The following is a 26,438-nucleotide window of genomic DNA, read 5'->3' as shown; positions in this document are numbered from 1 at the left end:
AAAGTCAGAACTCGGAGGAATAAATTTTAAATAAAAATTGCCCAGCGATACCTTAAAAATGTAGAAAACCATTCCATTTAAATATTTTTTTCTTTTTATCTTTTTACTATATGAGTATACTGAATGGGATTTGAATTTAAAAAATATGCATAGAAACGGATATACAGAATATTCTAGAATCCAGTCATTCTAAAATTATTAATTGCAATTTTTGTAATTTATGCCAAAATTGTGATTATTTCATAATACTTTTATCCTCTTAACGATACCGGATTTTTTGTTTTTCAATTCATTTTGGATTTAATTCATTCAAAATTCTTTAATCTGAATTCATAATTTATAAATCAATCATTTGTTTATTATTTTATGTCATATGTTTTCACACATTGTTTACAGGCTGTAAAAAAGGCTACAATCCACTATCAAGGGTATTAAATAGAGTTTTTCATATATTTTCAACTTCAAGACCTTTTAGTTGTCCAATCAAAGTGAAATTTAGAACAGTCTATTAATTTGCTGAAAGGATCAATATAAGTGGTGGAAGCAGTAAAAATTTTGCTTTTGAAAACCTCCATAAAACTAAGGGCCACCCTAATGTGCACTACTGTTGAAAATTTTGAATTTTAGTTGAATTAAAAAGAAATTAGGGCATTTACTCTACAATTTTTTCTAAAAACCAATATGCCTTCTTTAAAGCATCGAACTCAAGAATCATTAGTCATTTACACTTGGCCGATGTCTCCCTGATGGATTTGATTTTTTTTTTTGTACAAATACTCCTGTCACCTATGATCTCCCTTGCTAAAAACTTGTTCCAACAAATAAGGGAGTCCATAAAACGACTACACAGCAAAAAAAAATGTAACGATACCCGATGTAATTATTGAGGATGTTAGCCAATCAATGTATTTCCGAAGATTTTTGATTTAATATTACATCGAAACTCTGTACACGACATGAACAGGTCACGTAGTGTAATATCACAACCTTATATGCAATATTACATCAAGTAGCCAAGTTCGTCTAATTTGACGTTTTAGCAAATTTCAATATCAAAAAGTTTGAAGAAGATTGCAGAGCTCAGAGGATTTTTTCCTGCCGGTAAGTCATATCTATTTTCATAAAAAATCATAGCAAAATCATAGATCCTAACTTTTTTCCACTTTTTGTCGTTTTTAAGGAAATTAAGGTCTAATGCATCAGCCGAAGTAAAAGATCCGGAGACTTTAAACAACTGGATGTGAAGGTGTGTATTTTTTAATTTCTTTTCCACCCTGTGTAATTATTGATTAAATTTTTACAGAATTGAAGTGTTTCGGTATGCAACCACGGAGTGCCATGGTCATCCGAGGGACATCCATTTATAAACACGGAGTTTCATAGGCTAGAATTCTGTTACGCGTAGAAATATTGACGAGGGATACCGCGGTAACGTTCCATCGAGAGGCTTGTAGCCGGGAATTCAGTTCCTGAAGCTGTAAATCTGTAAATTGAGAAGTTTCTGCACCGTGAGATCATCTAGATTTGGTTGTTGTGAATGCATTCCGTCTTAAAATTTTAGTCGGTTTGCTTAAAAAGGTGTTCGGATCCGTATTCGGATAACCAGAAAAGGGAAAACTTTTTTCATGCTTAGGACAATCTTAAACAGAAAATGTAGATAATTAATAATATAGTGAAATATAATAAATCTAATTTACCAAAAGATAAAAAAGTAGACATCAAGCCTCTGAATAAATTTTTCGAAAATGAATTGCAATTTTAACCTGATTTAATTTCATAATCCCTATATCCACACGTAGGAGAATCTTTAATTTTAATTCTAAGTCACATCTAAATAAATCATCAGTTATCATCAAAATAGAAATTCAAAACGACAATGTAAATTGAAAATGGCTTACGATTCCATCAAAAGTTGTCGGTACATAATTTTCGAGCTTGAATTTGTCTACTAGATTTACTCATTCAATTTTCTTGTACATCAAAATGATGTAATATTAGATACCATTTACGACTCAGGTTATGTGCACGTTTTCGATGTAATATCACAAACTTTTTTTGCTGTGTAGGCAATTATGAGCTTGAATGTGTTTTGATCAATGGATCATCTAAAATATATGTCAGGGACAGATTAATTGATAATGCGAATGAAAAATTACATCCCTGGGTAGATCCCCTGACTTCAGCTCGAATTGATTGAAAAATTTCCACAATTTATTCGCTGATTCAATATGGAAGCTATGATCTATATAGTCTCGACGGCAACTTCACACTTTATTCCGATAAATACTATAGAATTAGAGTGATTCATAGCAATTCTGAATCTTCTTAGGTTATTTATCGTTCGAAAAATTGTTATTATTGAATTATTCAAAACAAATTACCAACTAGCTGTAAACGCGCAGACCAATGGCCAGCTGTAGACCTGTTAAACCTGCTCGATGACGTTTTTGGATGGGAGTACACACTATAAAACGTATTTTTTTTTGCTTTTGCTCTAGTCTTGGTATTTCCGTCAACTATAATTATATCTTGACCCTCCAGTATATCAGCCAGAATAACTTAAGGTAAGGTTTTTTATTATTTCGGTGGGCAGCGGGATAAAAATTGCACTCTCATGTCAACCGCCGGCCGGAATGATAAAACTCTGCACGATCCACAGGTTCAGTTTAGTATCGGTTTAGTGCGTCGAATCCGTAGTTAGGCATCGCAAAGTGACAAGTTCAAGATGGCCCTCGTATCGTATCTTCTACTGGTTGTTTTAGTGTTGGGTATTTGGTGGTACTTCCGGTCGGTTCGGAAGAGAGAAGAATTTTCCCGGTGGATTCCGATGATGGAACCGGAACTGAACGTTTTGGGAGTGGATTTAACGCTGGCGTTTAAGAGTGATGCGGAAAAGTTTGAGTATACAGTGAAATCGTTTTTAATGACCCATAATCGACTGTTTAAAGCTCGGATTGGACCTATTTTGTGTATTTGTCCGACCCATCCAGATTTGGTGTATAAGTTGTTGACCCACCCAAAGGTTCTGGATAAACCGTTTGTGTATGACATTATGGGATTTAAGGAAGGATTACTTTCCGCTCCAGGTGAGTTTTTGGAGGAGGGAAATGATAAAGTATGCAGTATATCTAAAGCAACTATTCAACCTTATATACCAAGAAGGTTGATGGACTCTTTTAATTGTGATTTTGGACAAAAATCCTAGTGTTTGAAATGTCAAAATGCTCAATATTGTGATGGAAATAATTAGTGAAATATACGTTATTTAAGTTATTCAACTGAGTGACATAATGCATTCGAAGACCCATTCAAATTTTGAATATGAAAACTTTTCAGAAGTATATTATAAATGAGTTGCTGGAATTAAAATCTGGAGCTGGCTACTCAATACGGATATGTTGGTGAATAAGTCTTTTTTGCAAATCGATACCGAGCTTGTGTTATGACTCAAAGAAAAACAATCTGTTATTAATGAAAACAACAGCATGTCATTGACAACATTTTATCAATCAGAGAACCAAAAACTTTAAGAAATCTAATGAAATAAATGCTCAGGTTAAAAGTTCTTTAGTAGTCAAATTTAAAATTAATATGCGATGTCGAAAATTTCAAATTATATTCATGGAATGTTTTTTATTATCAATCATATTTTCTGGTTTAATCACACCTACCACGTGGAGGCTTGTATGTAAACTAATCCTAAGAAAACAGGAGCACGTGCCGTTGAATCAATTTCATGTAATGCATATTCAAGAAGTTGCTGGTACAATTAAATCGAACGCGTCTCGTCCCATACATGGTTAAGTTGACAGAACTTGTCCTAGAGTTACTACAGTTGAGAGAACACTTCGATACAAATTGTTTACTGATCTTACCATTGCTTTGATTTCGGAAGACATCTTCACTACAATAAAATGTCAATCCGGATCTGGATTCAACAGGTTTATTCTCTGATGTTGTGTTTCTTCTCTTCAAGATATTTTTTCAAAGGATCAATGATAATCTTTGGTTCCGGAAAAATGAGCACATTATGCTTCCGTTTCCTGTTTGCCACAGATTCCAAATGCTTCGCTTCACGCTTTGTTAGTCCAGGCACCTGTTCTATTACCGGATTATCCTCAGGCTCACTCTCGCTCATGCTACCGTACTCGGCTATAAACTCCATTTTTTTTGGTTCGGATACAGCTTACCATCCACAACCCGCGAATATTTGACTGATTGTGAAAGAAAATATCCGGAAATGGTTCGTCGCATGCTACGATGGATGTACGTCATTTGGTTTTGGAAACAGTGAAAAATAATAGCTGTTTCCACAGCAAAATGACGTTGGTAACATAACTTCCGTTAATGAACCTTGTTCCACAAATCATGTATTTGGCCATGTTTTCTCATCGTTAAAACTCATAGTGTACAGATTTGATTATTGAAATTTGCTCGGAGGCAAAAAGCTCCGTACTGAAAATTTTACTCGCTGGCGCATACGTCAGATTGCCAGATTACGGCAGTGTCGGAACGTGTTTACTTCTGGTGTTTTGGCTGTGCACATAATAATTGGTCTCCAAAAATCAGCGAACGATTGGCTGTTTGTATGCATTGTGTAATTTGTAGAAGAGAGTAAAATTGGATAATTATTTTTTCGATTGCAACATGTGATTCCTGAGGTAAAATTTGGTGCCTGCTGAGACTATTTGAAGTTTCCCATATTTTAATTTCGATCCCTAGAAGCTTAATGGCTATGAAATAAAGCTGCGCAAAGATAAGTATCGTAGATGATTTATTTACAATTCATGACAAATTTTGTCATAACAAATCTAGTTGACATAACAAATCAAATTTGTTGATCAAATAACATTTTCTTTAACAAAATCCTAGTTTTCTCGGATTAATAGAATACTGTTTAACGAATTTGAAATATTATCAGTCTTCTAACAGTACTGCATTGCTCCGTTAAAAATTAAAATATTTTCCTTTTTTCACCAGAATGGTATTCTTACTGTTAATAAACAGTAAATGTATTTCAAAAAATTATTTAGGCTGGGGAAGTCTTTGTCAATTTATGGATGTTTGTTTTTTTTTCTGAATACTTCGAAGGAAGTGGATTAGGTCAGATGGGTTTGCATCTGAAGCGAAACAAACCTTGAGTTCTCGACAAATCTCGTTTATGTTTTGTTCTTATTTATTTTCATGAGCGAGTAAAGGCGCTTTAACCTTGGTCGATGACCCGAAATTAGGGTACACAGAAATCAAAGACAGAACATAAGAATCATATTTATACAGATGTTTTTGTTAAATTAATAATGTTTGGAACTTTAAACTCTCCAACGCGTTTTGATGATTCAGTTTTTTTTATTTCTGTGTACAAAATAACTCATTTCTATCCACTGAAGGATGGTTCTACTACTATAATCAACAAGAAGCACTTTTCAGAGTGCTTTCATCACATTGCCCCTCGGAGCATATGGTACTGGGGGTCCATGCTCCTTATTTCATATTAACCCTGACGTCACTGTGTCCTCTGCTCCACAGTGGGCCCGGCCATACGTTCTGGCTGTGGAAGTACGATTAGGGTTAATGATAAGTGAGCAAATAAACTGAAAGTATTTATTTAAATACTAGCAGTTCCCGTACGAACTCCGTTTCGCTTTTAGCTTTTAATATATGATGAGTGTGTGTGTGTTACAATAATATTGAATAAAAAATTATACAGTATTTTTGATAGACCCTTTTAATCGTCTATAAAACTGATATTAACCGTCGAAAAGAACACCCCAGACAACCAGAAACGGTATTTCATTTTACAGATTATATCGTATAGAATGTTATTTAAACTCATTTTCGTATATCTGCACCTACAATGTGCGGTCCATGCATATTTTTTTATCGTATTTAAATACATTAAATGATTGTATTACGACAATACAATCCAAATAAAGAATATGTGTGCTAGAAGAAAAATCTAAGGTGGTGAAAAGAGCGAGTACATAGGTATGTGGTCAAGCTTCTATTTCAAATGCTCTTCGCTCTTTTCACCACCTTAGAATTTTCTTCTGATCTATACTATCCGTCTTTAATTTCAACTCTTTAACCCTCACCGAAAAAGCCGCAAATTAATTTCATAAAAATTTATTTTATCGTTATGTTTCCAATTGCAAATAAAATTTCAAAAAAATTTCTTGTGGTTTATTAAATTACAAAAAGTTTAATGAACCATAATAAAATAACCAAATCATGTTTAACTGTTCACAATTAAATAGTTATACAGAAAAAAAACTACAGGTCTGCTGAATAAAAAAAAACATTAGTTTTATTAACTCTATACAAAATCAAACGAGCCGTTTGTAGCCAGAGGGGAATAAGTGCAAAAATTTCTAAGTTCGAGTTAATAACGCAACCACACCTTAACCTTCAACTGGTGTTAATTTATGATTTACAAAGCTGGATCTTTATGTTTATTTTCTTTAATTAAATGGAAATTGCAATTAAAAAAATACATGAAAAACTAACATAACAAAACAGTTTTTTTTTAATCGATTGAATTTATCAGTTTACGTTAAAGATGGTACCAACGCAGTATTTGGACCATTGTTATTATTATTTCAGATAACAGGCAAATTTTGGTGTAATAAATTTTTTGCTTATGGGGGGGGGGGGGTTGTGTCTAACGGGTAAAAAAACACCATTTTCAAACAAATGTATTCAAATTTTTTGCATTATACGAAGCATTGTTAAAAGAACATTTAGTAATTTTATCATAGAAAAATATGGGAAAATGAGCCGGTAACGGAGCACTTACTAGGATGCCTTTTAGAAAACAGGATTTGCGGTGGACACTGTATCTCAGCACAGAATCATCTGAAGTCAAAAAATCAGAGCAAAATATTTTTAATAGATGTTTTTCTAGACTCCAACGTTTTTATTTAACTTAAAAAAATTTTATGAAATTTTTGTGGCTGTTTGAAATAAAAACTACGATTTTTCACGAAAAAATCCACCATTTTTTATCTGTAAAATCTCCCCAAAGTAAAACAAAAAAAGAAACCCGATTTAATACACTTGACAGTGGATTGTAGCCTTTCTTACAGCCTGTCAATTATATTTGGATACATATGATACAAAATAATAAACAAATAATAGATTTATAAATTCTGATTTATGATTGAAGGATTTCAAACGCATAGTCAATCCAAAATGAATTTAAGAAATGAAGATTCAAAATTTTTTATAGGATCAAAGTATTGTGATTTAATCATTACTTTCATATAAATAACATTATTTGCAACTTATTAAAGATTTTAGAATGACTGGAATCTGGATTCTGGAATATCTTGTATGATCCCGTTTCTATGACATTATAATCTCACTCAATTTACTCCTTTTGGAGTTATAGGTAACTTTAAAATGGAAGGGGTAAAAATTAAGAATACAATCTAAAGAAAACCTGACCATGTATTTAAAATAATTCATCCTCTCAAGTAAACGAAACAAATACATTGATAAAATTATTGGATAAAATTACAATTGCTAGATTTTACTACAATGCTGCAACGTAGGGTATCATAATCGGTAGAATTAAATTAAAAGATAACGATATTGATAATTTTGAAATGTCAATATTTTCAATTATGTCATTTTGCCAAATTTTGTTACTTTTGTTGATTCCGCAATTTTTTTTCAATCTTGTCCATTTGGTCAATTATGTCAATTTGGTCTTTTTTTTTTAAATTTTCAAATTTTGTAAATTTTGTGACTATTGTAAATTTTGTCAATTTTGTAAATTTTTTCGATTTTGTCAAATCTGTCAAATTTGCCAAATTTGTCAAATATGTCAAATATATCAAATATGTCAAATATGTTACATTTGTCAATTTTGCCGATTTAATCAATGTTGTCAATTTTATGAATTTTGTTAATTTTGTCGATTTTATAAATTTTGTCACTTTTGTCAATTTAATTCAGTTTTGTCAATTTGGTCAATTTTGTCAATCTTGTCAATTTTGTTAATTTTGACAATATCATCAACTTTGTCAATCTTGGCAATTTTGTCAATTTTGACAATTTTGTCAATTTTGTCAATTTGGTCAAATTTTTCAAATTTGGAGATTAAATCAATACTGTCAATTTTATGAATTTTGGGAATGTTGTGAATTTTGACCATTTTGTCGATTTAATTAATTTTGTCAATTTAAACAATTTCGTCAATTTTGTTCAGATTTGTCAATTTTGTCAATTTGGTCAATTTTGTCAATTATGTCAATCTTGTCAATTTTGGTAATTTTGTTAATCTAGTCATTTTTGTCTATTCTGTCAATTTCGGCAATTTTGTTAATTGTGTCAATATTGTCGATTTTGTCGAAATTGTTAATCTTGTCAAATTTGTCAATCTTGTCAAAATCGTCAATTTTGTCAATTTTGTGAATTTTGTAATTCTTGTAAATTTTGACAATTTGGTCAATTTTGTCAGTTTAGTCAATTGGGTCAATTTTCTCAGTTAGGCTATTTTGTCAATTTTGTCAATCTTCTCAATTTTGTGAGTTTTGTCAATCTTGTCAATCTTGTCAATTAGGTCAATTTTGTCAGTTTTGTGAATTTTGTCAATTTAGTTAAATTTTTTTCTGGTCAACCTTGCCAAAATAGTTAATTCGTATTTATGTGCATGTTTCAGAAAAATCCCAAATGCTTCAAACTCTACTATTGAGAACTTGGTGGCGCTAGTGTTTGGATTGACTCCCAAGCCGTTATCGTCAGACACCAACTCCAACAACAATACGCAACAATTGCACAGGTTTTTCTATGCGAACGAAAAGCTTTCATCGCGCAACGTTAGATCTGAAGAGAGGAAGAGAAAAGGGAACGAAAAAACTAACCCGAAAGCTTAAAGCTCGAGAGGATTCAGTAGCATTTGTCTAATAAGATTCAATTTGCTTCCACGGGCGAAATTCTCTCCTGTCGTTCGTGCTTAGCTTCCTGACTGAGCACGAACGGCACGTGAGAAGATGAGATGGTGTGCATACATCGTCCGCATCCCCATGTCGTTTTCCCCTTCTCAGAGCAATCTGTGCTTGAGAATCTATCGTTGGGCGAAGGATGGACTTAATATCACTATAGAAATATGCGACGTGAGGGTCTAGGCCCTATGCTTGATTCTATAATTCAGATAACATGATCATGATTCCGAGGAATTCGGTCTTAGTTTACAGTTCGGCTAATGGCTGAACTGGATAACAAATGAATGATCGGTTAATATTCAATCTTCTACGAATGGCCCATATTTGCACTTTATTCATGGTCTTGTTTTATAAATGATGTGTATTAAATGAATTATATCGGTGCTAAAGCTTTTGTCATGTTTGTAAATTTTTCCAATTTTGTCTATTTTTAAACTTTTGTCTGTTCTCTCAATTTTAATCTTGTCAGTTTTGTCAGTTGCTGTCAATTTGGTCAATTTTGTCGATTGAGTAAATTTTTTCAACATCGTCAATTTTGTCATTCATAAAGTTAATTTTTTTCATTATTATCATTCTTGTCAATTTTGTCAGTTTTGTCTTTGTTGTAAATTTTTTTTAATTTTGTCTTTTTTTTATCATTTTCGTCAATTTTCTCATCGTTTTCTCAATTTTGTCAATTTCGTGAACCTTGTCAATTTTGGCTATTTTTTTCATTTTTGTCAATTTCATCATTTTTTTCAATTTTGACAGTTTTGTCAATTTTGTGAATTTTGTTAATTTTGTCAACTTTGTTATTTTTGTCAACTTAGTCGTTATTGTCAATGTTGTCAATTTTATGAATTTTGTCAATAATTTCATTTTTGTCAATTTGGTCAGTTTTGTTAATCTTGTTAATTTCGTCAATCTTGAAAAGTTTGTCGATTTGTCAGTTTTTTCCAATTTTGTCAATCTTTTCAACTCTGCCAATTTTAAGAATTTTGTCAATTTCATCAATTCGTTCAGTTTTGTCAATTGAATCAATTTTGTGGGTTTTGTCTTCCTTGTCAATTTTTCAAATTCTGTCAATTTTGTCAATTTAGTCGATTTTGATAGTTTTTGTCAATTTTATCAATTTTGTCGGTTTTGTTTGTTTGGACAATTGCGTTCATTTTGTCAATTTTATCATTTTTTGTAAATTTTGCAAATTTGTCGATACTGTCAGTTTTGTCAATTATGTAAATATAGTGAATTTTGTCGATTTTGTCTTTGTTTATTTTGTGAATTTTGACAATTTGGTCAATTTTGTCGATTTTTGTCAGTTTTATCAATCTTGTCAATTTTGTCAATATAGTGAGTTTTGTCGATTTTGTCATCGTTAATTTAGTAATTTTTTTCAATTTTGTCAGTTTTATCAATCTTGTCAATTTTGTCAATTCAGTGAATTTTGTCGATTTTGTCATAGTCAATTTTCTCAATTCTGCCAATTTTCTCGATTTTGTCAATTTTATAAATATTATCAATTTTTATGATTTTTTCAGCTAAGTGAATTTTGTCAAATCAATGAATTAAGCCTAGTTTGTCAATTTCGTCAATTTGGTCAATTTGTCAATTTTTTTCAATTTTGTCTATTTTGTCGATTTTTGTCAGTTTTATCAATCTTGTCAATTTTGCCAATTTAGTGAATTTTGTCGATTTTGTCATCGTTAATTTAGTATTTTTTTTTCAATTTTGTCGATTTTGTCAGTTTTATCAATCTTGTCAATTTTGTCAATTTAATGAATTTTGTCGATTTTGTCATCTCTTTTGTTAATTTTGTTATTTTTGTCAATTTTGTCAATTTTGTCAATTTTGTCAATTTTATCATTTTTTCATTTTTGTTAATTTTGTCAGTTTTATCAATCTTGTCAATTTTGTCAAGTCAGTGAATTTTGTCCATTTTGTCATCGTCAATTTGGTCAATTCTGCCAATTTTTTCGATTTTGTCAATTTTATAAATTTTATCAATTTTATGATTTTTTCAACTAAGTGAATTTTGTCAAATCAATGAATTATGTCAAGTTTGTCAATTTCGTTAATTTAGTAAAATTGTTCTATTTAGTCAATTTTTTTCAAATTTGTCAATTTTGTCGATTTTGTCATTTTTGTATCTGGTCAACCTGGCGAAAATGGTTAATTCGGAGTTCTTTCCTGTTTCTTCAACTTTGTCAATAATGATTGTTAGAGCACCAGTACCGGTAGGTGCTATCCCAGGTGTTAACCCGGGACACATTTTCGGTCTTATTTTAGCTTTAGCAGCTTATTTGCGCACCGGTAAGTGCTAAACTGGTTTCCATTTTTGCCACTGGTGACGCATCGATAGGTGTTGTTGTTGTTTGTTGCTATTTTCTCTTCTAAATTTTCCCTAGACACTTTAGCACCTGTCAAATCAGGAGCTGGTCGGTATTCATATTTGACTCCTGGCTTGCTTTTTTAACACCCAGGAGCAAAATAACACCTGGTTTGAAACCTTGCGGTGCGCCGTCGAAGTGTCGAAATAGAGTGTTATTATAGCTTTGACACCTGACCGCTGCTGATACTCTTAGCTTTCCAAAAAAACCCAAATGCTTCAAACTATACTATGGAGGGCTTGGTGGCGCTACTGTTTGGTTGTCATCTTCCATTGGCTTCAGCAAGTGAAAGTTCAGATTGACCTCCAAGCCGTCATCGTTTTTCTCTAGACACCAACCCCAACAACAACAACGCAACGTTAGATCTGAAGAGAGGAAGAGAAAAGGGAACAAAAAAACAAGCCCGAGAGCTTAAAGCTCGAGAGGATTCAGTAGCATTTGTCCTATTGGATTTAATTTGCTCCCACGGGCGAAATACTCTCCTGTCGTTGCTGCTTAAGAAAAAGCTTCATAAGCACGAACGGCACGTGAGAAGATGAGAGGATGTGCATACATCGTCCGCGTACCCGTGTTGTTTTCCCCTTCTCAGAGCAATCTGTGCCTGAATATAATGTTGGGCGAAGTTACTATCGCTTTCGTACCATGCAGTGTGGGCATGACGTACTCATCAACGACTTCTAGTCTCTAGTATTTCGGGGTTGTACCCCTTGGTGCAAACCATTTTTAAGTTTAATAATTCGGAGCTACGGCTCCGAAATTTTTGGAATGGTTCGGTTGCAAACTGAACCATTAATAGGAAAAATTTAAAGATTGCCCGGGAAAATTATAGTTGTCGTCTTCCTCTCACATGGTGTCTGTCACGATGACATTGAACCTGAGTGAAGCCTGTCTGTTCTCCCTTCCACACATCGACAGATCCATACTTTTAGATAGCAAGCGCGTATCTATGACGTCACGTATAATTTGACGTCATAGACACGATAATCTTGATTTTAGTGATTGCTGGTTGTGGCTAGCAATCCAAATTGACACGTTTTTTGGAGCGATGATTTTTGATATTTACTATGAAAATTTAATTTTCAAACTATTTTGTATTTTTTTCTTTCTTTTATAGGTTGAAGAAGAAAAAAAATCAAATTTTTCAAGATAAAAATCATTTTTATTGTACTGCTCAGTTTCACAAAAACGTCGAGAACAAAGTTTACAAAAATTCACACAAATACACACAAATACACAGACATCATCAGAACTCATCGAGCTGATTCGATAGGTACCTATAAAGGTATATCTAAGACCCATAATTAATGATCTCCCAAATCGACCGATAACTATACCTTTCTGAAAGAAAGGCAAAAAGGTTCCCAACCATGTTTTCCAAATAATTCAACATTTGTTATGCATAACCTATATAGTCAAGACAGCGGTCAAGACGGTGGTCACAAGCAGCGGGGTAATAGCATCTCCCTAGAACCCTCCGCACCCGTCGAGAGCACCACAGCGCAGACTTCTAGTTGGGCATTTCCTTCTTAAACACCTCGTCGTACTTTCAACGCTTGCCGGCATCCTTGATAATCTCGCAAACCGGTACCAAATTTCGAAGCTGGATGTTCGCATCTTCGGTGTCTTTCTGGTCCAAATGCAGCATCACCTAGAGCGCCCGAAAAAATCGTTTCAATTCTTGGTTGGTGGCATTGGTGTTCTGCATAAAGTTGTAAAAGGTTTTCGTTGGCCTCCTCCACCAGATCGAAGATTTCTAAATCCTCTACCCACAGCCATGTGTCCTTGCGGAACTCAACAATGCCGCCATTCTGAGCAGGATTGCACCGGGAGAACATAATCGACGTTTTGTCCCTCACATTCGGTGAAAGCTTTCAGAAAATTCCTATCTTAATTCGTCATTCTAGTATGTTACGAAAATTCAGCAAAATATTGAAAATTAAAGTGCAAGCTCACTTTACAATCTTGTTGCGGTTCTTCAAACATGAAACAGCAAGCCCTGTCGAATATCTTTAAGCATACAGTATTTGTACCCTGGCCGATTGTCCTTTTGATTAACAATTATTTCGTACGAATGGATCCAACCATGTATTTTGCGTTGTGTATTTCTTCGCTGAGCTAGGGTTTGTTGTCTAATTTGCTTAGAAAAGAGGTACATCGTGGTTTAAAGCTGTTTCAACTAGCTCAAACGCCGCACATCGAGACGACAAAAGTCAGTTTATCCAAAAAAGAAAAAGGTTGGAGGACTCCTAGAAATCAGCTCCAGTTAGTCGGACACCCTCAAATGTTGACACCGATCAAAAGATATGGGTCCAAGTTTTTCTGTAGTTGATTTGCTGTAAATTGAACGAAAATCAGATTGAAGAAAATAATTCTGATGGTGTTTTAAATTTTACCTTTGTCGTCGGATAGGCAAAAGCAGTGACCTAAAATTTCAGCCTTCAGTGATGAAAGCCCTATTTCTTAGAAAAATTTCCCCAACCGATTCTTTTCCATCGTTTTCTTCAACTTAACTGGATCGTTTGAAACTGACCTTGAGAAAGGTCCAATTGAACAGTTCGCTCGAAAACTAAACGCAGGGAAGATTGTGCGTGTTCGATAGACTTCGTAGTATTTGATAAGCCGCGTAGGCGTGTATTTCTTCGGTGCTGATCCCTGTGAATTTGAATCCTTCCTCTTATCCAATTGACCAGATTCCATAATAGTATCTGCCTGTAGCCTATGCATGTATTGTCACCAGCTGTATGTATATGAAAAGGCTCGTGTGCTTCGAAAAAGGAGGACAGACGTTCTGGTATCGAACTTTACGACAATTTGCGGGAAAAAAGTATCGAAATCCACGGCGACAAAACTAATAGCGAGATACCTGGCGTAAATTCTCACGGCGTTTTGTTTACATTTGCAAAAATGCACACTCAAACTGATTTACTCATAAAAAGATTTAATTAATCAGGAATAACATTTGAGAAAGACGTTTAAGTTTTATTACACTGAAAAATTTTATCACTAATTCGTTCTCCATATTTATTTCGTAGATCTTAAATAACAATCCAAGAATTTTAGATAACAAAAAGCATAAGAAACTTTCAAATTTCGAAGGCCAGAGCATCAAGATTTTATTTTCTTTTTTATGGGGAAAATGGGAGATGTGGGATACCAGAAGTTAGTTAATGGCATGATAGGCATATATAGGTAAATTTTTGTCCGGGAAAAACCGGGAATTTCATAATGAAAAAGTTGTGGCCATCCTGTATTTTATAACAGATTTATAAGTTTTTTCATAGTTTAACTACAAATTTGATAAAATTTAAGAGGTTTTCATAAAAATCAGAATAATTCAGGACATTTAGGCACCAATTTTTAAAAAATCAGGACAACTCGAGAGTTTTTAAAAATTAGGACGGTCTTTCAAAATCAGGACAAATCCTGATAAATCAGGCTACCTGGCACCTCTGAGCATAAGAGAAACAACAACTGAACAATTGTAATGCACGGCAGAGGTGCCATTTGTTCTGATTTTTCAGGACTTGTCCTGACTCGAGGGGTTGTCCTAATTTTTCTAAAACTTTCGAATTGTCCTGATGTTTGAAAATTTGTTTTCATAATGTACTTAATTGTCCTGATTGTCAAAAAAAAATCTCTAATCACAATCGAATTTGTAATGGAACTATGAAAACTACGAACAAATCTGTTATGTCCTGATTTATGACAAAACAACCTGGCACCCCTTATGTACGTATAACTATGCCCTGGGGTGTCTGGTGTCCTGATTTTTCAGGATTTGTCCTGATTTTCGAGAGGCCGTCCTGGTTTTTGAAAAACGCTTGAATTGTCCTGGTTTTTAAAAAATGGCCCATCAATGTCCTGATTTGAAAAAATATCCAAATTATAACTAAGTATATTGTTAAACGATGAGAACATCAAACAAATCTTAAATAAAGTAGTTTAATCAGTTTAACCAACCAAGTAACCTTTGAATCAAATAATATTTAAATGATGTTTTTCGATATTAACTACAGGCCAGCCAAGGTTATTCTTGCGTTGCATAGTTCGAGGCATCTTCAGTACCTATATTGAATGGCATGGAATAAGAATTCAATATTTTTAGTTTAAATATAGCCACGGATTCCAAAAAATACATCTCCAAGCAAAATTGCTTCCTTCAATAAGTTCATGACGAATTTTACTGTTGTTGCAATTGGCGGCTTTGGACTCCCGTCTAGCGCTGGATTGCATCTGAATTTTTTCGATTTTAGTCTGAATTCTGAAACTCACTATTGGGCCCGATTTTTTCAAATAAAGTTTAAAATCAGAAATACTTTAAAGTCCAGGGAATTCAACAGCTTGAAATTAACGCGTCTGTACAAAAAAAATCACTTTAAACTTTAAAACAGTTGATAAAATTAAATTGGGCGAAACTTTTTGTTGATGCATTTTCGTTGGAACAGGTTGGAACGTCAAATTACGCCTATTAAAAATGGGGTTATTTTTTTGTTCGGGTAGGGCCAATAGATAGCGTCGATTTGTTAAATAGGATTTGATCAGATGCTCCGAAATTTCAAAAGCGTTTTTTTTTGTTCCGAGCTAACTGATAGTTTCGTCCTCATGAAATGTTACGCTAGGTTTGTTTACATTTGGCGCGTTCGCCCTTTTCCAAACTTACTACAAAATTATCTGACAGATTTCCTTTTGCGTCGTAGTATCGAAGCCCTCCATCGCTACAGAAGAATGCGATGTAGGGCTCTAGGCCCATCGGTTTGACTTGTCAAATTCGGGGTCGTACCCCTTCATGAAAATCCATACTGCCACAATATGGTCTAGAGCTTCGGCCCTAAAATTTTTGAAATCGGTTCGGTTTAAACTGAACTGGTTCATAAACTATAAATGATATAGATATTTTACCTAACTCCTACTCCATCCTCCCGCTCTTTTTGTCGTCATGAAGACATCATGAGTGGGAGTGAAGGTTTGTCACTTACCACTAAACACAGCGAGCGCGCCCATCGTGTATATGACGTCATGTATAATTTGACGTCATGTATACGATAATCTTGATTTTAGTGATTGCTGGTTGTGGCTAGCAAGCCAAATTGACACGTTTTTCGGAGTGATGATTTGATGATAATTACTATGAAAATTTATTTTTCAAACTATTTTGTATTTTTTTCTTTCTTTTATAGGTTGAAGAAGAAAAAAAATCAAATTTTTCAAGATAAAAATCATTTTTATTGTACTGCTCAGTTTCACAAAAACGTCGAGAACAAAGTTTACAAAAATTCACACAAATACACACAAATACACAGACATCATCAGAACTCATCGAGCTGATTCGATAGGTACCTATAAAGGTATATCTAAGACCCATAATTAATGATCTCCCAAATCGACCGATAACTATACCTTTCTGTAAGAAAGGCAAAAACGTTGGGGTCTGGTATTTTATATGTAGAAAATATGTTCCAAATTTGAAAAGAATCGGTGAAGTAGTTTTCAAATGACGATGTCCACGGACTTTAAAAATGTGCTTTCGAGAAAAACGCGTTTGAAGTTTCTGCTCTTGCTTGCAGTATTAGATAGGAGGAGATAAAGGCCTATAATTTCTACAGTTTTGCTTCAATTGACTTGAAAATTTGACACAACATTCTTGAAATGTTTTACAATAAAAAAATAAAAAATAAAAAAATCGATTTTTTGAAAGTGTTAGACCCTACTAATTTATGTCTGACATCACATATGGAGTTTCGAAGATTTGAATAACAAAATGATTATTTTGTCTACATATTTGTCGAAGACTGCAAAACGTTTTGCTTATGAAATATCAAAGATGCATTTTGGTTTAAAGTTCTTGGAGATTTTGTCAAATTCCAGAACTTACGTTAAACTGAAATAAAAAAAGAACACTTAGGTTACTTTTTCTCAGATGTCACAATTACTCCAAATCATCGAGAAAGTAGACCATTGCTTAAAAACCTTTATTTTAAATATTTGTAACACAGTGTATTTCATCAAAAAGAATACACAATTCTGTTCAATGTTTAATTCAGAACTAAATTTAAACTTAGAAATAAAATTCTTAGACTATAATTCAACATACAAAATGAACTTCAGAGTTGATAAAAACAACACGAGATTTCCGGTTCGCTATTCAGAAAATGTATAAGAATAAAAGTTAAATAACTACATTTCGAAATTAGTTCTACATTCATTGCAATGATTCAATGAATTAAAGCATGGATCACGATGAATCTGGACGCACTGTTTATTATACCATAGTGCTCCTAACTTTCGGATCTGGTATATTTTGACAGTATTTATTTCAGAAATGTTTCCTCTATCAGTGCTGAAAATTTCATTTCGATTCGTTCTGCTCCAAAAAAGTTACACGTGATGGAAGCCGGGAGACGAAAATTAATTTTGGAAACCCACGTCGAAAACCCGACGCGGTTGGGTTCAAAAATCGCAAAATCGTTAAAAATGTTCAAATCAACCGTATGCAGCGTTCTCAAACGTTTCCGTGAGATACCTTCTATCGATCGGCAGTTTTATACCAAGCGTCATAGTGGAATTAAAGATCGTAAATTGTATTCGAAGGTGTTGAGAACGATCAAGGCAAACAGAGGGTAGTCGGACTACGACACCGCCAATAAATTCAACTCCGACCGATGCACCGTCAAAAGGATTCGTCTGGGCGAAGGAATACGATTTTATCGGGCCAGTAAGCAACCAAACCGGACTTTGAAGAAGAATTTAGAAGCCAAAGGACGGTCCCGGAAGTTACACAACAAGGTACTAACGCAGTACGACGGATGCATCCTCATGGATGACGAAACGTACGTGGAGATGAATTTTGGGCGGCTTCCTGGCCAAAAATTTTACAAAGTCGCTAGTCGCGGTGATGTCCCCACCAAGTTCGAATTCGTTTTTGCTGATAAGTTTGCAAGAAAGTGTTTGATCTGGCAAGGTATTGGCAGCTGCGGACAAAAAACCCCGGTTTTGCGGAAAACAAGACCATAGACTCCGAAATGTACAAAGAGGAGTGCCTGAAAAACGTTTTTTTTTTCGTACATTAGATCTCACAAAGTAGGTACCAGTAAAGTTTTCGCTAGATTTGGCAAGCTGCCACTACAGCAAAAAGGTACTACAGTGGTATCGGGCCAACGGGTGGATTTGGTCGAAAAGGACATCAACCCACCCAACTGCCTTCAATTCCGCCCTATCGAAAAATTTTGGGCAATTGTCAAGCAGAAGATGAAGAAGAATGGTAGGACGACTCGGGATGGAACAGAGATGAAGAGATTGAGGAACAAAATGGCCGCTGAGGTCAGCGAATAGGGTGTCCAAACTATGATGATTGGTACTCGACGAAAAGTTAGGAAATTCATCAAAACAACATCGAAATAATTTTTTTATTATTTTTCCTTCAAAGTGCAAAGAAAACCTTACATTTTATGTACAAAACATTTTTATTTTGTTTACAGAGCTCCGAGATAGACCCGTTTTAATGCGTCCAGATTCATCGTGATCCATGCTTGATCTCCAAATTGCTTTTTCGAACATAAAGTTGCAAATGAAAATCATTAAAATTTCGTCTTGTTTAACACAAGTTTTAAGTGTATCATTAAATACATTTATATAGAAAGATTCCTTAATTAAACCTACAGTTGTGTTCAGTCAGCATTGGTAAAGTCTTGTATTCTGATGAACCGAATTTTTTTTAACCCTTTCATTACTACTGGTGTTTCATTTCTATTTCTGGATGCTTTGTCGTTTCATTTGTAGACTACCGATAAATTGAATCTCAAATATTTTTAACTGCTTGAACAAAAACAACAACTTATATCATCTCAACTTAACTCAACACTGCTGAGCTGAGTTAAACATTAATTACACTAGTTTACAAAATTTAAAAAAAATCGTGAACTTGATCAACTGACCAACATTTTTAATGTAAAATCGGACGCTGAATCCGAAAATGAAATTCAAAAAAATCTCAGTAGAACCGTTTTTGAGTTACGCTCCAAATTTGAAATTTCGGAAAAATTAAAAAACTTCTTGAACTTAGATTAAAATATCTCGGACGGCAAAACATTAATTTGAAATCTCTCTTTTGCATAGTGAAGGTGAATAAATTTTCTACCGATCATCTGAACACTGGTTTTGCGTTTGACCAACAGTATTGTTGATATTAGTGACTTAATGAGAGAAAAAATTATAAAAGACGCATTTTTTTAAAGAAAATTTTGTTTCAACGAAAGTTTTAGACTCGATGGTAGCATTTATAAAATCTGATTTTCTTTTGCGCTTAAATGTCAATTTAAAACAAAGATTTCAAGTGGTTGTTTATTAAAATCGGTTGAAAATTGAAGAAGTTATGGCTACTTTACCATAACTGTTATTTTTACAGTTTTTAATAATTTAACGAAACGCAGTACACTTATCATAATATAGGAAAAATATCACAAGATAAATCTCACTTGCTCAAAGTCAAAATTATTTATTAGCTTACCAGTAGGTCACATGCCAAGTTTCAGGAAGATCTGACCATAGGGAGGGGTTGCTTGAGTCTCAAACGTGAATAAAATTTTGAGGTATTTTGCCCGGAAGGAACAAAAAATAATGGTTTTTCATCAACAACTTTTTTCATCACTAGCCGATTGTTAATTACGGTTAAGTTTTTTAAAGCCTAAGTTGAGACAAATATTTCACCCGAAGACTGCAACACGATTGGACTTGAAGTAAAAAAGTTATTGCAGTTCAAAGGCCGCAAATTTTGTCCAACACACAATGAGTACTTTTTACCCATTGCGTTTTATACGAGAATTTTCGACCAAAATACAATCTTTGAACCGCAATAACTTTTCTGTTTCAAATCCAATCGAATTACAGCCTTCGGGTGAAATATTTGTCTCAACTTAGGCTTTAATAAAATCAACCATAAAAAACAATCAGCTAGTGATAAAAGAAGTAATTGATGAAAAACCAGTATTTTTCGTTCCTTCCGGGCAAAATACCTCAAAATTTTATTCACGTTTGAGACTTAAGCAACCCCTCCCTATGGTCAGATCTTCCTAAAACTGGGCATGTGACCTACTGGTAAGCTAATAAATAATTTTAACTTGGAGCGAGTGAGATTTATCATGTTTCATCCTTCCTATACTATGATAAGTGTACTGCGGTTCGTTAAATTATTAAAAACTGCAAAAATTACAGTTATGGTAAAGTAGCCATAACTTCTTCAATTTTCAACCGATTTTGATAAACAACCACTCGAAATCTTTGTTTTAAATTGACATTTAAGCGCAAAAGAAAATCAGATTTTATAAATGCTACCATCGAGTCTAAAACTTTCGTTGAAACAAAATTTTCTCTTAAATAGTGGGCTTTTTATATTTTTTTTCTCTCATTAAGTCACTAATATCAACAATACTGTTGGCCAAACACAAAACCAGTATTCAGATGATCGGTAGAAAATTTATTCACCTTCACTATGCAAAAGAGAGATTTCAAATTAATGTTTTGCCGTCCGAGATATTTTAATCTAAGTACAAGAACTTTTTTAATTTTTCCGAAATTTCAAATTTGCAGCATAACTTAAAAACGGTTCTACTGAGATTTTTTTGAATTTCATTTTCGGATTCAGCGCCCGATTTCACATAAGAAATGACCTTCAGTTTACTGAGTTCAAAAATGCTGTAAACTAGTGTTATCAATGCTTTTTTTTTGCTTTGACCTTGATCGAGATAGCCTACTCTGTGCTAATGAAATACTTGCTGAAGGAATAATCGACGATCCTGCTTCCATTCCCGTAGATGTTTCGGATGCAGTTCTGCTATCGTTATTAATTTCTTCTCTTCCGCGTTTTATGACACCCGATGATACTTTCGTGAAAGCTTGCTCCTCCTCAATTACCACCATGTCACGTTCTGCCTCATCAACTTCTTCGGATGTTTCCAAAGCTTCACTAAAGCTTAGAGCTTTTTCCTTTTCCACCATGTCATTGGTGGACAGTTTCGAAACGGTTTAGTTCGTTGCTCTATCCAATATGTTCTGATTGCTCGATCCATCTTTCGCCTCATTTTGCAACAGGGGTTTTGGCATGGTAACTTTTTGTCCAGTAAACAACTTTTTTACTTCACGACTAGACCCAGCTGCAACGTCACTATAACGCAATGTAATTAATCGGTTGTTCACTGATGCACGCTTAGGACAGTTAACCTTAATGTGCTCTGAACTTCCACAAACAAAGCATTTAATTTGAAGGCCTTCATAATAAACGCGTGCTTGAAAGTTACGCACATGGTCTGTTGCGGGAATCTCACTCTTTATTTCCATATGGATACTTCGAACTGCTGTCCAAATTGGAAACCCGGTCTATGTACCATAATTCTTGCGTTGAATTGTTCCAAATTTTGAAAACACATCCGCTATCTCCGGTGGAAGATTGAAAATACGAACATGTAGGTACTTGAAAACGCTCGACGCTGCAGAAAATGTAACGTTGTTAAGCTATTGTCATCGTAAAAATATTCCATCGAAGATGGCAAGCGTAACAACGTCTCCCTCAATAAAGCTTCGGATTGAAACTTCAGGTAGACACAATGTTCTTTGGGCTCCTTATACATTTCCAAGAACTTAGCGGAAACGATACTCATTTTCGATCTTATGAACTGAAATAAACCGCTATCTGATGGTTCAGATCTTCCAGGCCCAAAAAAGATACGCAGCGTATTGGTGCGAGCTTCCTACAGTTTGGCTGCCATTGTTCCACACGTTGATATCAGCTATTGTTTTGAACAAAGCAAAATTTAAACAGTAGCTAGGCTACACACAGATTGAGACAACGTCGCAGAAAAAAAGTCGACTACTCGACTAGAAGTCTAAACACAAACTGAATATCATTAAATACATTTATATAGAGAGATTCCTTAATTTTTTGACTCCTTGGTATACAAAATACGAAAATCAACTTTAAATCAAAATTTCCTCGCAATGAAAATTGAAGATAAGCAGAATAAAGTTTAATCAAAGGATATCGAAATTAGTTTATATAGAAAACGGGTTAAAAGAGATTTGATTTTAACTCTAATTTTGAATTTTTTGAAAAAAAAACTTCTGATTTAATTCAATGGGATCGAATTGGAGGAGAAGGACTCCCCGCAAGCTCGCGCTATGAACCTTCATTCACTTGTTGGATTTATTGACGGATTTTTGGAAATTTCTAAAATCAACCCAATAGATTATATTTCGTGCCGGTTAAATATGATTCAAATGATCGTTTTCAGTTGGTATTTTTATTCATTTAAATGGTTTTTTTTTATCTAAATCCTTAAATATTATGGAAAAATGTTGGTTAAACTTTTCGCAGACTTGAATAGTGTTGGAAGAAACAAACCCTCCACCAGAAAGATTGAAAAAAGAGCACCCATTTAAAAAAACATATTTTTGCTTAAATTATCGGACACATGATAGTCAAATTTGATAAATTTCGTTTTAATTCCTAAACGGGTTTGGGTTCGAATTCTAGGCACAATTATTCTCTCTGCAGCCTATCGTATTTCGTTGAAACTGGAAAAAAAAAATTTTTTTTTCTAAAACATTTCAATCAAAAATTTTAAATGAGCCGTAAATCTTTTTTTTTGTTTTTGACGTTTGCACATAGTTCACCAAATATTGAAGGCCAATATTGGTTTGTCAAAAACAGGTAACTTTTTCATCTTTGAAAAGTTATTGAACAACAATTGTAATGTTATCAAACAAAACAAAAAAAAAATCATCACTTGATAGGTTCAAGACAGTAAAATCCTTCAAAACGTTAATTTTGGAAAATTGACTCCGAGAATGCAGTTCTAACTTGTTATCTATACTAATATCAAGTTTTGAACGAAAATTGAAATCACAGTGACTCCTCATTTTGCTGCCATTTGAACATATTACGTTATGCTGTGCTGCAATAACCAGTAAACTGAGTCGATTCGGGCGTCATTTTAGAATTTCTCAAACCCTGGGGTCAAAAAAAACTTTGCTTTAGTTCAAAACTCATCCAGGTTTTATTGCACAATTTTTTAGTAACGTAAATTACATGAGTAAATTTTAACTTTTAAGTTTGTGTGGGGAAAATTGAATATTTTATACTAAAAATTCAATATCATTTTTGTTTCTTCTTAAGAACCGAACATGCTAATGGTTTTTAATGCCAATTTTTCAATTCTATAATGGAAATTTTCCGCTGAACAACTTTGTCCAAAAACCGTTTCTTATCACTTGAGGCAAAAAAGTTATTTGCTGTTTAACAGGGGTATGTCTTTTGACATTGAAAAACAATAAAATAAATTGACATCCTTGCTTGTGCCTCGTGAATTATTGCATGAAAAGTAGTCAACTTCTCGTTTCTGGATTGGTTTTTTTTCGGTGATTCAATTATTTAACTGCCGTGTAGTTTACGTTTTTGGTTTACTTATTTTATTCAATACCTCGCTAGGCACCCAGCAGTGATGTCAATTTAATTTATTGTTTTTCAATGTTAAAAGACATATCCCCGTTAAAGAGCCAAAAGCTATTTTTCCTAACAAGTTACAAAGTTACGGTCTGCGACTAAGTTGTTTGGCGGAAAATTTCCTTTAAAGATTTCATCAGTTGGCAAAGACCATCAGCTGGCTCGGTTCTAAAGAAGAAACAAAAAATCATAGATGAATTTTGAACGGAAACGAAGCTTTTTAAACCCAAGGGTTTGAGAAATTCTTAAATGACCCCAAATTTACTCAGTCTAATAACCAGTGTTGGGTTGATTAAACAAACCTCATTTTTTTTTTATTCTTTCCAGCACACCACTGGAAAGGCATCCGGAAGGCGCTCAATCCCACCTTCAACCACAAAATCTTGCTCAGCTTCATTCCGATACTGGAACAAGCCTGTGAGCGAATGGTAAAACGAATGAGTGCCGTCCCATCTGGAGAAGAAGTTGACATGCTACCGTACATTCTACGCTGCACCATGGAAGCTTCGATCGGAACTACCATGGGTGCCGACGTTCTGGAAAGGGGACGACCTACCGGAACTGATTCACGCCATTGAAGTGTGAGTGTTTTTGGATTTTTTTTAAATGAGAAGGAAAAAGTTGAACGATGTTTGATTTTTCCAGAACCATCGATCGGGTTTCCTCGAGATTCGCAAGTCCTCAGCACCACAACGATTTCCTGTACAGTTTTACCAAAGCCTACAAAGAAGAACAAGCTGGACGTGAAACGTTGATTCGATACGGTAAAAAAGGTGACAATTTCAAAAGATAAAACTTTCAAATTTTGTATTGATAATTGTTTTTTTTACAGTTCATTCAAGAAAAACAGAAGTTCATTCAACTGAACGGCAACAACAACAACAACAACAATAATAATAACAACATCGATGAGGATTCCGAGATTCAGTACAAGAAGCCACAAATTTTCATCGATCAGCTTCTCTCGATCTCTGCCGGATCACGGCACTTTACCGAGAGTGAAATGATCGACAACACTATCATCATGTATATTGCTGTTAGTATGATTTTTTTTTATTAAAAAATTAATCGATTAACAACAATTTAAAAAAAAAACACACTTTTTTAGGGAAACGAAACATCCGGACACATGAACGCCCACAACTGTCTCTTCCTGGCAATGTACCCTGACCTGCAGGAAAAAGTCTACCAAGAAATAATGACCCATCTGCCGCCAGGAACGGAAATCAACCAGGACAACCTTAGAAATCTCGAGTACACCGAAATGTTCATCAAGGAATCACTGCGACTTAGTCCGGTCATAGCCCAGCTGGGGCGAGTCAACCAGGAAGAGATTGAACTGGATGGGTTCCGTTTCCCCAGTTGGAACCACTTTCTACGTGCAACTCTTTGCCATGCATCGTCGGAAGGACCTTTGGGGTCCGGATGCGGAAAAATTCGATCCGGACAACTTCCTCCCGGAACGCTGTCAAAAAAGGCACCCGTTGGCATTTTTACCTTTTAGTGCTGGGATTAGGAATTGTATTGGTAAGTTGATCTTTTTCCAAAATAGGAAGTTTTTTTCAACATTCCTAACATTATTTTCAGGTGATCGTTACGCGATGCTGTTGCTGAAAACGCTAACTGTTCACGTTTTGAGAAATTACAAGCTCAGCACCAGCATCAAATTTGAGGATCTCCGGTACCGATTGGGAAATTGCTCTGAAACTTGATTTTCCGCATGCGATACGATTTGAGGAAAAGGAATACAGCAACAGTATAAATAAAAAAAAACACATGTTCCATACATACGTGAATGTTTCTTCGAAATTCATCTGTTCCGACAACTTGTTTCTTTGTAGTTTTGTCTCTTTTCAACAGAAGGGTTAGATTCAACATTTTTATACAACAACACTTATTAAGTTTTTATTTTAATGTAACTAGCTGATCCCGTACGAACTTCGTTTCGCTTTAAATGATTGGTACGTCAAAATGAGTTTAGAAAATGAATTCTAAACATTATTTCGATAATTTTGGGGAAAAATTCAACAGTGTTTAAAGTCGCTACTATTACTATTACTTGAATTTCAAATTAAACGGTTGATTGGCTTTTTACTAAAATTTATGTGAGAGTGTTTTCTTCTCGATCGGTTGCAAAATCTAGACATTATGGCAGAAACATGTACTGTTTGTTTTGTGTGCACGACTCTTTTGTTTGACCTTTACACTTAAATTGGTATCAATTAACTGCCTCCAACAAAATTATTGCACAAAACACTGAACTTTCAATGAAACCCTCTTTTTCTGTCCCATGGCCCGAAATTCGATAATTGAAACCAATTTTACGTTCCTCAAAACTCCCTTGTGCCATTTTTTCTTTTCAAATTGTATGTAAAATAACGTCAGGAACTTGGAAACAGTGATCAGTGAATATAGACGCCCCTCTCGCCGACCCTTGACACGGAACATGCTACCTGGAGTCAATTGCTCATAGTTTATAACCCTCATCTGAACACTTTCATCTCAATCCGATGCATGATCACGACAATATCGCGAAAACAGTGAGCAACTAACATGGACGGCCTTTTTTTTACCACGATTCAAAACTTGACACCTGAAATCAATTATCTTTTCTGTTAAACTCCCATGTGCCAATTT

The 26,438-nt window shown here is 34.3% G+C and overlaps 1 pseudogene; it reads left to right on the top strand.

Annotated features, from left to right (window-relative positions):
* Positions 1-2,725: 2,725 nt before the first annotated feature.
* On the top strand, positions 2,726-25,550 carry LOC129753612 (cytochrome P450 4c3-like; annotated as a pseudogene).
* The last annotated feature ends 888 nt before the right edge of the window (positions 25,551-26,438 follow it).

Source organism: Uranotaenia lowii, chromosome 3, assembly GCF_029784155.1.
Source record: "Uranotaenia lowii strain MFRU-FL chromosome 3, ASM2978415v1, whole genome shotgun sequence".
NCBI lineage: Eukaryota > Metazoa > Arthropoda > Insecta > Diptera > Culicidae > Uranotaenia > Uranotaenia lowii.
Note: the sequence above shows the minus strand (reverse complement) of the source record. Positions and strands in the feature narration are given on the sequence as shown.